The following is an 18,129-nucleotide window of genomic DNA, read 5'->3' as shown; positions in this document are numbered from 1 at the left end:
GGCATAGGACAGCCTTTCCAAACATGATGCTGAGCCAACTGGATACTGTAGAGAAACATGAACCTTGACCTCCCCCCATGATTTATACAAAATCTAATTTGAAATGGATCGTAGCTTTAAGTGTGACATGTTAAATTATAAAGCTTTTAGAAGAAAACATGAGATAATATCTTCATAACCTGGAATAAGGAAACATTTCTTAAATGTTTAGGGCACAGAAGTCACTAGACATAAAATCAAGATAGATAAGATTGAATTTTATTAAACTTAATCACTTCTGCTAAATAGCAGACAGTTTTAAAAGATTGAAAATGCAAATCTCTCTCAATACATATATACAATAAATGAGTCATACCCTGATTATATAAAGAAGTCCTAAAAATTCTTCAAATCAATAACCTATAGATCAAAATAAAAAGTAAAATGGGAAAAAGATATATCACAAGTTATCTAAGTGGTCACAAACCATGAAACAACAATACTCACCATGGCAATGCAAATTAAAACTACAAGACACCACTACACATCTAAACAAACGACTTAAACTAGAAAGGGGCAATATCTAGCGGTGACACAACTTAGAATGGTCATATATTGCTGGTAGGACTGTAAAATGATAGAAAAACTTTGAAAATTTATTTGGCAGAATCTACTAAAAACTAAATGAACTTCTTCCTTATGACTTACCAATTCTAATTTTATGCATATTCGTAAGACAAATGAAGTGCATAACTCCATGAAAAGACATATACAATATGTGTAATAGAAAAAAGAGTTTGATTCATAATATCCCCAAATTGAAAAAAATTAAAACAAATACCCTTCAGTGGTAGAATGAATTTTTAAAAATATGGTATATCTCCATAATGAAATGTATTTAACAGTAAAAAAGAACAAATTACTCATACCCAAGAACATGAATCTATCTCAAAAACATTACGTTGAGCGAAAGACTTCAGAACAAAAGTAAATTTGTACAAGGGTGATGTCAGCAAAGAGAGGGCTAGGAGGTCTCAACACTTGTTCTCCCCACAAAAACAACAAAAGTAGTAAATAAATAACCACAAACTGAAGAAAATATCTCTGGGAAAGCTCTGGACTACAGCAAAGAAGTAGCAAAAAACTATGAAGCTCAAAATCCAAGGATGGCTACAGAGAAAAGTGTAGGAAGCATTTCACCTGCACCACCCCATCCCCCAGTGTAGAGGAGCTTGGGGCCAATAGAGACACCCTCCCTTGGGGGGAGTTCATGCCAAAGGGAAAAGGAGAGCAGGAGAACTTCACCAACCTTACTACCAATGACTTATGCAGACTTTGCTGCTCAGGATCTCCCAATTCTTCACCAATATTGAACCCAGATGATGGAGCTGCCTAAAGTCCCTGCCCTTGGTCTCCTCCCTGGGGCTGGGGCTGTCTCTGCGGTGAGACCACACTGACTGCTGTGCCTGGCTCCAGGACCAAAGCTGTTGCTGCTTTTCACCCCACCCCCGTTTCCCCAGGCCCCGAGTTACGTCATTTACCTGCCATTACCGAGGCCAAGTTGCAGCTGCTTTACAACCCATTCCCCGCTCCTAAGTTGGGGCTTTGACCTGCCATCACCAGGCTGCTCTGCTGCAGCTCTGCCCCATCCCCAAGGTTGTATGTCATGGTTCTACCCACTATCACCAGGGCTCCACTGTTGCTGCTCTGCATCCCACCCGCTGGGCTCCAAGCTGGGGCTCTGACCTGCCAAACTTGAGCTACTGCTGTTCTTTGACCGCCCCCAGGGGCCACCATCCCCAAGGCAGGCTACTGCTGCACCCCGCCTTCTGAGCCGAAGCCACCACTACACCCTCTCAACCCAGGGACCATTCCACTGTTCCCCCCTCACCCTCAGCCTGAGTCATTGTGGCAATCCCCAGAGACCCAGACCAAGGTTCCACAAGAGATCTGCATGTGCCCACATCTCAGATACCTGCACCACCATCACAACAAACATACCCAGAACCCAGGTGCTACAGTAGTTCTAATTGTACCTGATCCCAGGACCCCAGATCAGCTGCTGCTCTGAGTGTCAGCACCCCATAACTGGCACCAAGAGGAATCCTCTCAGCTAAAACTTCTTCCCATAGGCAAAAAGGGGAAAACAGAAGTCTAGCAACTGTTGCCTCTGAGTACCCTGCCACTCATGGGACCATTGTACCCTTGACCACAGAAGACCCCCACAGTCTCTGTGGATGCGTCTTTCAGCTGGCAGAGCTGCGTGGAGACTACCGCCACCTTGCCCTTCCAGGAACTGGAGACACTACACCCCACCCAGCCAGTGCCCTCACAGCCAACCACAGATGAAAGTCTTTCTCCAAAAAGGCTGGAAGAAATGACTGCTCCCTCAAATGCTCAGACATCAATGCAAAGCCATCAGAAATGTGAAAAAGCAATCATACATGACACCATCAAAGGAACAATGATTTTCCAGTAACTGACCCCAAAGAAATGAAGATCAATGAGTTACCTGACAAAGAATTCAAAATAGAATTCTCTGGTAAAGGTGAATATATAGTAAAATTCAAAATACTCTAGTACTGAAATGCTGGTGCATAAATCACTTTGAACTCTAGTTAGGTTAACAGACAAAAGTTATAAAAATAACTATATAGCTTCAATATTTTGTTAATGGATACACAATATAAAAATATGTAGATTGTTACATCAACAATGTAAAATGTGGGGGGAGGTCAAGTAAGTAGGTAGAAATTAAGTTCTTATCAGCTTAAAATAGACCCTTATAAGATGTATTATGAAAGGCTGATGGGAATCACAAAGCAAAAACCTACAATAGATACACAATTGATAAAGAGAAAAAAAATCAAAGAATACCATTATAAAAAATTATCAAAAGATAGCAAGAGAGTAAGAAGGCAACCACAAAATAATCATAAAGCAATGAACAAAGTGGCCATAGTAAATCCTTAGCTATCAGTAAATACTCTAAGGGTAAATGGTTTAAAAATCTCTAATTAAAAGACATAGAGTGGCTGAATGGATAAAAACAAGACCCAAATATATGCTGCCTACAAGGACTCACTTAAGCTTTAAGAACACTCATAGGAGAGACAGAAAAAGATATTCTGTGCAGTTGGAGACCAAAAGAGAGGAGGGGTAGCTTACTTATATCAGACAAAATAGACTTTAAGTTGAAGCTATAACAAGACATAAATAATGTTATTATATAATGATGGAGTAATTTTATCAAGAGGATATAACAATTGTAAATATATATGCATCCCGTATCAGAGCACTGCAATATATTAAACAATTTTTAACAGATCTGAAGGTAGAAAGAAGCAATTAAAGTAGCAGAGGTTGATACACTGCTTTCAACAAAGGATAGATTAGCCAGACAGAAAATCAATAAGGAAATAATGGACTTGAACTATACTTTAGACAAAATGGACCTAACAGACATATGTAGAACATTCCATCCAACAGCAGTAGAATGTACAATCGTCTCAGGAGCACATGGAACATTCTCCAGGATAGATCATATGTTAAGTAACAAGAATAGTCTTAACAAATGTAAGACTGAAATCATATCAAGTGTCATTTTTGATCATAATGGTATAAAACTGGAAACCAATTAACAAGAGGAAAGCTAGAAAATTCACAAATACATGGAAATTAAACAACAAACTTCTAAACAATCAATGGGTCAAAGAAGAAATCAAAAGGGAAATTTGAAAATATCTTGAGATAAATGAAAATGAAAACGCAACCTTCTAAAACTTTTGGGATGCTGAAAAAGCAGTTCTTACGGGAAAGTTTAGAGGGATAAAAGCCTACACTAAAGAAAAAAAAAAATAGATCTCAAACAACCTAACCTTACACTTTAAGAAACTAGAAAAAGAAGAGCTAATTAATCCCAAAGTTAACTGAAGTTAATTTAATAATAAAAATTAGAGCAGAGATAAGTGAAATAGACTAGAAAAACAATAGAAAAGATAGACTAAACTAAGAGTTATTTTTTTAAAAAGAGAAACTAAATTGACAAACCTTTAGCTAGACTAAGACAAAAAGAGAGATGATTCAAATTAATAAAATTATAGGAAAGAGGAATATTAAAACTGATACCACAGAAATAAAAAGGATAAGAGACTACTATGAACAATTATATGCACACAAATTAGATAGTTTAGAAGAAACAGACAAATTTGTAGAAACATACAATTTATCAAGACTGAGTCATGAAGTAATAGAAAAATTGAATAGATAAATAATGAGAAAGAGATTGAATCAATAATCAGAAACCTTCCACTGAAAAAAACTAAGGGACCAGATGGCTTCACTAGTGAATTCTACCAAACATTTAAAGAAAAATTAATACCAATTTCTCTCAAGCTTTTTCAAAAAAACTGAAGAGGAACGAACACTTCCAAACTCATTTTAGAAGGCCAGCATTACCCTGATACCAAATAAAGCCAGATAAGGACACTACAAGAAAAGAAAACTATAGGCCAATATCCCTTACAAACACAGATGCAAAAATCTTCAACGAAATACTAGCAAACAAATTTCAATAGCACATTAAAAGGATCATACACCATGATCAAGTGGGACTTATCCCTGGGATGTCAGGATATTTCAAATTAATAAATGTGATACATCACATTAACAGAATAAATTTTTAAAATATTATGATAGGGCTTCCCTGGTGGCGCAGTGGTTGAGAGTCCGCCTGCCGATGTGGGGGACGCGGGTTCATGCCCTGGTCCAGGAAGATCCCACATGCCGCAGAGCGGCTGGGCCCGTGAGCCATGGCCGCTGAGCCTGCGCATCTGGAGCCTGTGTTCCGCAACGGGAGAGGCCACAACAGTGAGAGGCCCGCATACAGCAAAAAAAATAAAAATAAAAATAAATAAATAAAATATTATGATAATTTTAATAGATGCAGACAAAGCATTTAACAAAATTCAACATCTTTTCATGATGAGAACTCTCAACAAAGTGGGAATACAGGGAATGGATTTGAACAAAATAAAGGTCATATATGGACATTTCTCCAAAGAAGATCTACAAATCTCCAACAAACACATGAAAGGATGCTCAACATCACTAATCATTAGAGAAATGCAAATCAAAATTACAATGAGGTATCACCTCACACCGGTCAGAATGGCCATCATCAAAATATCTACAAGCAATAAATGCTGGAGAGGGTGTGGAGAAAAGGGAACCCTCCTGCACTGTTGGTGGGAATGTAAATTGATACAGCCACTATGGAGAACAGTATGTAGTTTCCTTAAAAAACGAAAAATAGAACTACCATATGACCGAGCAATCCCACTACTGGGCATATACCCTGAGAAAACCATAATTCAAAATGAGTCATGCACCACAATGTTCATTGCAGCACTATTTACAGTAGCTGGGACATGGAAACAGCCTAAGTGTCCATTGACTGATGAATGGATAAAGAAGATGTGGCCCATATATACAATGGAATATTACTCAGCCATAAAAAGAAAAGAAATTGAGTTATTTGTAGTGAGGTGGATGGACCTAGAGTCTGTCATACAGAGTGAAGTAAGTCAGAAAGAGAAAAACAAATACCATATGCTAATACATATATATGGAATCTAAAAAAAAAAAAAAATGGTTCTGATGAACCTAGGGGCAGGACAGAAATAAAGACACAGATGTAGAGAATGGATTTGAGGACAAAGGGAAGGGGGAGGGTAAGCTGGGATGAAGTGAGAGAGTAACACTGACATATATACACTACCAAATGTAAAACAGAGAGCTAGTGGGAAGCAGCCGCATAGCACAGGGAGATCAGCTTGGTGCTCTGTGACCACCTAGAGGGGTGGGATAGGGAGGGTGGGAGGGAGACGCAAGAGGGAGGAGATATGTGGGGATATATATATATGTATGGCTGATTCACTTTGTTATAAAGCAGAAACTAACACATCATTGTAGAGCAATTATACTCCAATAAAGATGTTAATAAATAAATTAATTAAAAGGTCATCTATGACAGGCCCACAACAAACATCACATTCAATAGTGAAAAGATGAAAGATTTTCCTCTAAGATCAAGGATGCCCCACTGTCACTACTTTTATTCTACACAGTGCTGGAAGTCCTAGCCACAGCATTAGGCAAGAAAAATAAATAAAAGGCATCCAAATTGGAAAAGAAGAAGTAAAATTATTTCTGTTTGAAGATTACATGATCTTATAAGAAAACCCTAAAAACTCCACCCAAAACTGTGAGAACTAATAAATGAGTTCAGTGCAGTTGCAGGATCCAAAATCAACATACATTCCATTTCTGTACACTGACAATGAACCATCTAAAAGGGAAATTAAGGTAACAATTCCATTTACAATATCATCTAAAATAATAAACTCTAGGAATAAATTTAACCAAGGAGGTGAAAGACTTATACACTTAAAACTATAAGACACTGATGAAATAAACTGAAGAAGACACAGATAAATGAAAAGGTATTCTGTGTTCTTGGGTTGGAATAATTAATATTATTAAAATGTGAGATCTACATATTCAATGAAACCTCTATCAGCAACATACATCATCTTATCTGTTATAACAAAACAAAACAAGAAGACAAGAAAACCCAGCCTTATTTATTGTGCAAGGGGACTATACAAGGATATGGATACCACGACACAGGGGTCATTGTGATTCATCTTGAGGATGGTACCACAGGGTACTGACTCGGAAAATGCATCAGGGAACATCCTGGGAGGTTGGAAATATTCTATATGTAGATCTGGGTAGTTCCATGAATGTATCGATATCAGAAAATTCATGATGCTGTACATTCAGTATTTGTGCACTTTATCCTATGTATGAAATGCCTCAATTTAAAAAATAGATATAAAGAAAGAAAAAAATGGAACTATGTAAAAATATGCGTATCTGAACATTTGGTTCTGTTGCTTAAAACCTTTAAGTGATTTTGTAATTACATAGAAATGAAGACCAAAATCCTTACCATCAGTTACAAGGCCCACATTTACGGCCTCATTTCTTCTAGCATTATTTCACTCTCCCCATCCAAACCTCACTCCATTCTTTTGTTTCCTTTAATGAACTATATCTTTTTTCTTAAAGTGTACACTCTGAAATGCTGTCCTGTTTGTCTAAAAAATTCTTTTCCACACCTTGTTCTTTTTTTTGTTGTTCCTAGCTTAAAAATGTTTCATCAAATGAATTAGTAAACTATTTACTTGTTTGAAGCATTGGTAATTACAGGAAAAGAAATAGCCTTTGTGGTACCTTTTTAGTAACAATTGTGTTTCAAGGTTATCAAATATGCCCAAATAGTGATACTGCAAAGAACTTCTTTAAAAATTATAAGCTAATAAAATATATATTTGAGTGGTAGAATTAGAAAATCACAATTTTGCAACTGTAGTGGTAGAACTGGTAACCAAGCATAATCATTAGACACTAAAACTATTAGGTCAAAGATCAATGGATAACTGGAATTTGCAAGGAGCTGAGGTATTGTCTCAGCTTAATTGCTGGTTTGGGGAGTAAAATATAACCTCACAATGGAGAGAGCTTGCTGGTTCTACATTAACCCAGAGATCAAATTTAAAATAACTGATAATGAGAAAACCTACACCATGCATTATATGCCTTTTGAAATGATGCAAAAGGAAGTACACAACATCATCTATGGAGTGAATCTTATCCAGTCCCTAGATTTAATCTTAAATTTACAGAACATACAGGGTATAGAAAAACAGCCTAAAACACACCAAAAATAAATGATTGAGACAAATCCAGAAGGTAGAATATTGCCAATGTTCCATGGGTGTGCACGCACACACACACATTTGGGTTGGGCAGTGGCAATGTTATAGATTAAGAGAGAGAAATGCAATGCGTGGCCTTGACTACAGTCTGGTTATTAAAAAAATAACATTTTTTAAGGGAGCAATTTGAGAAGATTAAATATGGCTGGAAGGTGTATGATATTAGGGAAATACTGGTACCTTCTTAGCTTTAATGATGATTTTAAAATTACGTAGAAAATGTTCTTATACTTTAGAGATTCCTACTAAAATGTTTAGGTGTGAAATGCCAATGTCTATAATTTACTTTCAAAATTTAGCAAAAAGAGACTTCCTTGGTGGTCCAGTGCTTAAGACTCTGTGCTTCCAATGCAGGGGACACGGGTTTGATCCCTGGTCAGGGAAGTTCTGCATGCTGAGGGGTGTGGCCAAAAAAGAAAAAAACCCAAAACAAAAAACCCCCACAAAATTTAGCAAAAAGGATGCAATTAGTATGGCAAAATATAAACAATTTTTATATCTAACTTAATTAAAAATCTCTTTATCAGATGAATTTCTCTGCTCCTCCACCCTGAGTTGACCAAGTAAGGAACTATGAAAACATAGTGGCTATGTTTTTCATAACATTCATCACAATTATAATTATTCATTTATTTAAAGTTTGTATTCAACACTAAGCAGTAAGGCTCATCCTATTTTATTAAACACTGTTTGCAAATGTTCAGTAACTATTTCTTCATGAAAAAATGAAACACATGATAATTTCCAATTCTCTGATCATTTGGTTTCTTAATTTTTTTCACATTTTTTCTTTTATGTTGGACAACCTACCCTGCTAATCTCAACTTGATATGCTGAAATTCTGTAAATCTCTACTCAATGTTACCTTTTCCATAAAATTTTCTCTTATGTTGCCAATCAAGATAATTTCTTTATCCTCTGTAAGATTATTACTCTATCATAACAAAAATAATATGCTCAATCTCTATGTAACTAGTTATTTACTTGTGTCTGTAATTACACTCTATTTCCGTAAAAACAGGGGCTGTGCCTTTTACTCTGGCCTTTTTCTCCTAAAAACATTATTACTTTGTATACTACATAATAAATAACCTTTGATTTGGGCTCATATCAATATGTGCACCATACATTTTTATTGTATTACTTTAAGTTCTAGTATTCTTTCGTGACAAAATACTGAGAGTTTTTTCCAAGTGTTTTGCAGTATTTTTTCATAAATATTTCATAATGTTAACTAGCACAATAGGATTAACAACTTCCTTAGACAAATCCAATCTTTTAATATTGATGCTCAGTCCCAGGCTGGATCTGTGCCAGAGCATAAGCCCACAGAATGTGGAAGCAGGACGACAAGAAAAAAAAAAAATTGAAGCAGAACGTTAAAGCGTGAGACTTCGCCTGTCACATTGGCTGTGTTACCCCGGAGACAATAGTAGGAGATTGGGAAATCTTTGTGCCAAGGCATTCAAAAGCACAGGAGATGAAAGGAAAACCTGTAGACACTGAAGGACAATCACAGACCGATACTCAGAAAGAACGGGTCATTGTTGTGTTTTTGTTGGGTTGACAGCTAAGGGAAAGCTCTTCCAGTTACCATGTGTCTGTTAAATCCTGGTAATCTGTACTGTACTGGTTGTGTGCACACAACATTAACATGTATTCTACAGATTTCTCCTGCCTGCTTTTGGTTACTCCCACCATCCACCCACCACTAGAACTGGACACAGAAAAAAGAAAGGAGGAAAGGGGGAAAAATCCCAACTGGGTTTTCACAAGACAAGTAGTAAAGGAAAGCAAAACCCACTTCCCCTGTCTCCGCCTGCTGGGGTACATGGCCCTCCTTTGCACAATGTTTTCTGAGGCCATGGGGTTGGGATTCAGATCCCAGCAACCACCTCAGGCTAGGTACGCATGACTCAGTTTTTTCAGGGAAGTAAACAAACTGTTCTCAAGTTAGTGCCTTATTAACAGGAGGTCAATTTCTTCATTCTTGTTCCTAAATTATTACCCGTTTTATCTTAAAATGAATAGAAACCCTTTCATTCTATAGGTAGGAAGCATCTACACAATCAAATTTTGTGCTTTTTTGCTACATATCACTATTTTATTATTCCGTTTTCCCCAAAGCATATGATTTCTCAATTGAGCTTTCTTTTTACTGTCTTTTATACATCCCTAAAATTATACTTTCAACAAAATAGATATGGACTATTAGAAGTATTTAGACAACTATTTGCAGGGAGTCATACTTTTCTTACACCATATTTATACAGTATCCCAATAGATGTGTTTTGGAAAAAATGTGATGCCCCACAATATCTATTATCCCACAATATCTATTAAATATTTTATAATGTGATTGTTTAGAAAATGAAGACCAAGGAGGAACAAACTACGAACCAAGCCTAGGCCAGGACTTTATAATTGCTTTATAAAAGCAGAGTAATTGCTTTATCAATGTTAAATCAGATTGGAATGAGGATTTAACCAAAATGAAAACACGATACAATGCTAATATCTTTCTTCAGATTATCCATGTGGCCATCTCTATAGAATTAGCAATTATTTGGAAGCCAAAAGTTTTCATTCATGTTAAACGAAATTGGATGATCAGTCATTTGCACATGAAAATATTCGAAGCACTTACATGGTATGACACACCTAATTTTGTATTTGAAAATCATGATGATAAGAACAAAATCCTCAATGTTTTATATATCACTATGGTGTTAAAAAAATAATATTTTCTTAAAACCAAACCTCGTTGTTTAATCAATGAAGTGTTAGGTTGTGGTTTAGGATTTACCATGATCCTTAAGTATAGATTTCAGCTCTTATTTGTTTGTTTGAGATATAATTGACAAAATAACATTATATTAGTTTCATAATGATTCAATACATGTACATACTGTGAAATGATCACCACAACATCTAGTTAACATCCATAATCACGCACCGTTACAAATCTGTTTTCTTGTGTTGAGAACTTTTAATATCTAGCTCTCTTAGCAATTTCCAAATATACAATAGAGTATTATTACTACAGTCACCATAATGTATGTTATATCCCCTTGATTTATTTATTTTATAGCTAGAAGTTTGTACCTTTTGACTACCCTTGATGTTTTCGATGATTAGTTATTAACTGTTGTCCAATCTAACATTTACCTAGTATTATGTGGTTATAAAGTGCTTTCACACACTCTTTGATTTGCATTTGAGGGAATATCTTGGAGGACAGTATTGTTATTGTTCTATTCTTCTCCATTTATAGAGCTGAGTAATTAAGTAACTTGCCCAAGGATATAGCTAGTCAATATCAGACTCTTCGGTACTCTCAAGTCCTTCTGATTGAGGTGTCACCTTGCCTAACTCTTCACACTGACTTACAGACACATCAACACAAAGGCCCAAAGCTGCTGTTTAGATTCTTTGAAAGCTACAGTTCAATATTCAAAATAGACATATATTATCACTCCTATACTCAATTCACCTTCCTTAATCACTACAGCAGTAGAGAACAAGAAGGTAAAAGCCAAATTATTCAAACTTTGTGAGAGATATAACCAACCTGACTTGTTAAAGAAAGATCTTTTCAGGTTATTTAGCAGATAAAAAATGATATTCTGTCTGATATCCTAAAAATAAGTTCCAAGGATATTGTAGTTATCTCCCAATGACAATATAATTTAATTCTTGATTTCTTGTGGAAACTTGGAATGCAAATACAGGATTTTAGAAAAGAAGGCCCTGAATCAATATGTAGTTCATATAAACAGTGCAACAGCGCTGGGCTATGTCCAATCACTAATAAAACAAAGCAAAGGACAATGGAAGGAGGAGAATTTAATAGGGCTATAACTGGACAACATACTACATATAGAGTTCGTCTCTTTCATCAAGTGAATTATAATTTAAACTTTATATTTGAGGAATGATGCTGTTTGTCTCCTATTACAGGGAAATTCTTATAGAATAAACGGAAGCATGTAAAAAATTATTTTCATTGTTTAATTCTATAAATTTTGCAATATAAAAGATTCCCTGTTAAAAAAATCAAGATTAAGGGGAGCACTGTTAGTCCTCAAAGCTTCATCAGGCACCTCTCTGTTCCCGAAATCATTGGAATGAGAAAACATGCCTTTCCTCCTCAGAGGACATGCTAAAATCCATGGCTTGTGGATTGTGAATCAAACCCAAATTGTTGGTTTTGTTTACCAGTTTTTTGAAGACTGTGCACTGTCCCTAATGGAAAAGCAGGTTTTAATTAAAAGAACTTTGTTTTTACACTGGGTATTGGATGCTAACAGCATACCATTTTAAAGGTTTCTATGCAAAATCAGAACGCTGAATGAATTGCCACTATAATGATTTAACTGTATAAAACAGGAGAACATCTTGAGCATAACTTCTGAGATTTTTATTGCATCAATCATGGTATTTAGAGTTAGATGAAGCACAACTCTGCCGCTTTAGAATATGATGGAGTAGCTTGCTGCAAAGCCGTGCTCCCACTGGGAACAACCAGAGGAGTTGGATAAAATACAAAATCAGGTGGAATCCGTTGCAGAGTTGCTGAAGAAACTAGTATTTGAGTGGACAAGATCTTGAAGGAAAGGGAATCCCAGAAATGTGAGCTAGTATCATGTAAGTTGTTTTTCTATGCAGGGTATTTGCTAATAATAGCGAAGAACTAGAGGCTGATAAAATCGTTAGGAATGCAGCAAAGAATCAGTAGAGCAAGGCAAACTTTTGCCAACCTCACACGGGCAAGGTGAGATGAACTTTGCCGCTGGCCAGTCATCCATGATTCAATAAGCCAAAATCTTGAGAAGGGAGGTGTAGGGAAGTAACGTCAAACTCAAGGGGTTCCTTCCTAGATATATTTGCTGAAATTTTAACCAGGAAAAGAGCAAGATGCTAAAAACTAAGCAGAAAGCCACCAAAAAAGCAGAGCAGAGTTATCAGTAGCCTCAAGCTGATTTAGAGATGAAAATGAGATTATACTAAATAGAAGGAGTCTTATAAAACATTTGGCGTCCCTGGAAATTTACATCTTACAATACGGGGCAAAGCAGAGGTAGAAAAAACCATACCACGAGTTTTGAGTTAAATGCCTGATTGGATTAAGGTGATCCCAATGACTCCTACTACTTCTCCATGTTCAACATTTTCTATTTTTTCTATATTTTTCTATTTCCTATATTCAATATTTCCATTTCAAATGGCTCCTTCTCCATCAGCATTCCAACATACTCAACTATTTCCCATCCTGATGGGGTACACAGGGGCTGGGGAGCTTTTCTTATCTTCCACTCCTCTTTCTCTCCCACCCACTCCAACACTACCTTCACTAACTCTCTCCAATTCCTCACGTTGCGCTTCTGAACCCGAGGCAATCCTACTTCCATTCCTACCAAGCAGCCACTAAAATTGTTCTTGTCAAAGACTCCATTAACTTCCATGACCCTCCATGTTCTTAATAATGAACATTTTTAGACTTTATCTCAGCAGCTTTTCATATCATTGCAGTTTTTAAAAAAATGTACTACTCTTCTTTTCTGCCAATTCCTCCTACCTTTCTGCTTCTTCCTTCTGGTTGTTTTTAGGCATTCTCCTTCTTATTCCTCAAAATAATATTGTAATTTTCTTTTCCTTCAAATTTCCTTCAAATTTCTACATGATTCTGGTTATCACTTCCACCTAGTTTCAGATATCACATATATGATGTTCACTCCTAAATCTACACCTCTTGCTCAATACATATTGCTCCATTTCCAGTTACACACACCCAAATACTGTTTTGAATCTCTACTCACACAATTCAAATGCTCTTCAAATTCAATATACCCAACATAAAATACCCCATGGCAAATAACTGAAGGCTCTTCAAATTTTACTATTACATTCTAGCACCCGATATTTTTTCCCCCGAATATCTCACAAATCTATCCTCTTTTCACCATCTCTAGTCCTAGGTACTATCAATTTTTTCTGGCTATGGTATTAATAGTCTCTGCACAGCTACTCTTGGGAACCACTAGACCATTTTCCAGACTGAAGTCATAGAAGCCTCTTACATACTACAAATCTAACCATGCACTCTTCTGATTAAGTATTTCAATCAATAACTTCCCTTAGTTTTAAGGACAAAATCTGGTCACCGTCCAGCCCTCTGACTTCATGATGTACAATTCTTCTTCCTTCTCTTTATTCCAGTCAAATTGTTCAAATTTCACTTCCTTAAATGAACCAGACTCCCTTCTGCCTCAGGGACTTTTGCCCTTTCCAAGTCTTTGTCTACTGAGCTAATTAACTCCTACTCATCTTTCTAGTCTTAGTTCAAATGTCACTTCCTTCAGGAAGATTTTCTCGACCTCCTCTGGCAAGATTATGCTTGTTCAGTCTCCACTTTCTGTATGTTTTTCTAAAAGAGAATTTTATGTTTTTCTAAAAGAGGATTTTATGTTTTTGTATTTATTTCCTACCCATCACAGATCTACCACCCCAATCCCAATCAGACTGATAATTCCATGAGGGTAAGGACCATGTCTGTTTTGTTGCCACTGTATCCCCAATACCAAGTTAGTTCCAACAAACAGTAGATAATAAATACATGTAAAATAAGTGAGCACAAATTAAACACATGGATAAATGAACAGATGGCTAAGAAGATACAATATGTAAATTATTTGGGTACCCTCTGTTAGCTAGCATATCAAGGTGTTTATTTGCTCTTGGCTTACTTGGGTAGGCAACTTTCCTCGCCAAACACTAGGTCCTCTCATTCTTATATCCACACCTATCCACATCATCATGGCACACTGGAAACAGATTAGAGAGCCCCATCATAACTTTGGGGACTAATCATCTCCCTCTCTTACCTCCAATGCACATACATGTGCACATGGGCTCACACAGACACACATACAAGGTCAACTTCTGGGAAAAAGAAAACACATTATTGTACTTAGTATGTAATTTTCCCAGAACCCTCCAATTTCCTAACGATATTTTTTCAAATTAGTATGCAACCAATTAACGAGTTAAAATATAGATTGTTTTTAGAACCTTACGTTGACTCATTATTGAACTGATTCCTTAGTTTCTTGGAAAGAACCAATTCAAACTGTTGTGCTTTTTTTCTGTTTTTTTGCCTTGCAATTTTTCCTCTTTCTTCTTTCAAAAGTAAAATAAATTTAAAAATTAAAATAAGGGACTTCCCTGGTGGCACAGAGGATAAGAATCTGCCTGTCAATGCAGGGGACACAGGTTTGAGCCCCGGTCTGGGAAGATGCCACATGCCATGGAGCACCTAAGCCCGTGCGCCACAACTACTAAGCCTGTGCCCTAGAGCCCATGAGCCACAACTACCAAGCCTGCGAGTCACAACTACTGAAGCCCATGCACCTAGAGCCGATGCTCCACGACAAGAGAAATCACCTCAATGAGAAGCCCGCGCACCGCAACAAAGAGTAGCTCCCGCTCACCGCAACTAGAGAAAGCTCACGCACAGCAACTACGACCTAATGCAGCCAAAAATTAATTAATTAATTAAAAAAATTAAAATATGTTAGAAAATGATACGTTTGAAATATTGCACTTTTAAAATCCTCAATTTTCTAAGTACTTCCATCCTCTAAATGTTTCCTAAGAAAATGCCTGGCTGCCATTCAATTTTCAAGTGACATTAATTGTCTAGAGTAATTTATTTAATATGCTTATTTTCATAAAGGGAAGAATGGGTGAAGGAACAGAGAAAAAACAGGGAACCATTATTTTATTATTTTTCATTGTAACCAATGTGTATATACTACTGCCTCAAATTATTTGGGGCAGAATGTTAAAAGTATATTCTATATATCTGGCCTGATAAAGTTAATATTCTCTTAAAGATGACTGGCAACTGATGAGCTTCTTAATACAGTTCATCAACTTATACTACTGAAAGAAATATTCAGAAAGTATACAATAGTCCTCCCTTATCCACAGTTTTGCTTTCCAAGGTTTCAGTTACCCATGGTCAAATGTGGTCAGAAAATATTAAATGGAAAATTCCAGAAATAAATAATTCATAAGTTTTAAATTCCACGCCATTCTGAGTAGTGAAATGAAATCTTACGCCATTCCGCTCCATTCCACCTGGGACGTGAATCATCCCTTTGTCTAGCACATCCCACCCGTTAGTCAGTTAGTAGCAGCTGGGTTACCAGATAGTCTGTTGAGGCATCACAGTGCTTGTGTTCAAGTAACCCTTATTTTACTAAATGTCCCCAAAGCACAAGAGCAGGGATGCTGGCAATTCAGATATTCCAGAAAGCAGCTGCAAAATGCTTCCTGTAAGTGAAGAGTTGAAAGTTCTCCACTTAATAAGGAAAGAAAAAAATCATTATAGTGAGATTGCTAAAATGTATGGTAAGAATGAATTTTCTATCTTTGAAATTGTGAAGAATGAAAAGAAATTCATGCTAGGTTTGCTGTCACACCTCAAACTGCAAAACTTATGGCCACAGTGCATGATAAGCACTTAGTTAAGATGGAAAGGCACTGCATTTGTACAAGATGTTTTGAGAAAGATATGGACTGCATTCACATAACTTTTATGTCATAACTGTTCTATTTTATTACTAGTTATTGTCGTTAATCTCTTACTGTGCCTAACTTATAAATTAAACTTTATCATAGGTATGTTCGTCTAGGAAGAAACATAGTATAGATATGGTTTGGTACTCTCCAAGCATCCACTGGGGGTCTTGGAACATATCCCCCGTTGATAAAGAATATGATAGTTCTTTGGAGGCAATCTTTGTAAAGTTCAGAAAACATGGATATGGCTTCCTTTGGAGGTAGTTGCTGTCTTTTACAATCTTTGATACTCTAACACCAAATGACTGCTATTCAAATATTTTAGTAGCAGAAGAAGCAACACCTACATGACTTTTTCTGTGGTTCTAAAAATCTCTTTTTTCCTATAAAATTAATTTGACATTTTTACTTTTATCTTGGAGACCATGAAGTCCAATATCAATCAGAGTCCTTACTCATAGTAGATAGAGAATGATGTTATTTGAATGGATGTTGAGTTCTCCATAAATCCTAATGTTTATTTTCTCATTATCCACACAATTTCTTGTAGTCATTTCTTAAAAATAACATCTAACACTTCCAGTAACATTAATGCCTTTTGTATTTGAATTCTCCTGGTTATTCCATCTGCAGTATAATTTTTGGACTAAGGTATGTGAAGTACATTAAAATAGTATTTATATAAATAATTACTATTATTTCCAAAGTGGGAGCACATTGCTTTAATACTTGTTTATCAATTTGGAATTGGCTTTAACATTTTTACCTAATTATGTTTCCTTTTTTCAAAGACTATTCCTAAGCAAATGCAAATCAGTGAAGTATGTTTTCAGTGCCCTCAGCAACTAGTTTTGTACCTTCTGTCCTATTTCCAGGAGCCCAGTCCCTGTCTACTACATATTACAAGAAAACTATCTCCAAACTGTACCAAAAATTGTATTTATCCTACCAGGTAACTGACTGACAGCCTAAAGTGTGTCACTTCTTAAGCCTAATTCCACTTACTTAGTATTAGCAATGATAATAACTGATTTTTATTTGTTCCTTCCTATACGCCAGACAATCTAAGTACGTTTCAAGTTAATAGAAATGTGAGCACCTTCTATTCTTTTTCTGTCTTTCTCCAGATTAAATTTCATGAATTGCAAATTAGTAAAATATTTTCAATGATTTAAAGATGTAAAACATAATATCACTTCTGAACCACTGGGATATAGAGCTGGTCGAAAGTGTGTTATATTCTCTACAAAAGACTACGGCTATGGTTGGTGCATAGTTTTAGAAAGCTCCAGTGCTATACCAAAGACATGGGTTTTATTTTTCTTAATAAAAAATTCTGAGAAAAAAATAATTTTATGTTGACATAACACAGAAAGAGACAAGAAAACAAAGCAAGAGTGATGTAAATAAAGGATTAAAAAGTAGACTAACAGGCAGCCACATTTATCTTGGAAAATTAACATGGATGTATCCTCCTTTCCACCTACTCTTGTCAAGCCTTACAAAAATATCAGTGGTAATACGGGAAAAAAATCAAATATGTGACACAGTCTTAGAGCTAAAAATGTGCTTAAGATATAACCTTATTCAGCCCAGGTCACTTTCTGAGTTACACAGAGGTTAAGTGGCCATGGTCACAGGCTAGTCAGCAGCAGAATGGAGCTGAATCCCAGGCCACGTTGCATTTTGGTGATGGCATACTGCCTGCCAATTTTTTAAC

The sequence above is a fragment of the Orcinus orca genome, chromosome 14 (genome assembly GCF_937001465.1).
Source record: "Orcinus orca chromosome 14, mOrcOrc1.1, whole genome shotgun sequence".
Taxonomy (NCBI): domain Eukaryota; kingdom Metazoa; phylum Chordata; class Mammalia; order Artiodactyla; family Delphinidae; genus Orcinus; species Orcinus orca.
Note: the sequence above shows the minus strand (reverse complement) of the source record.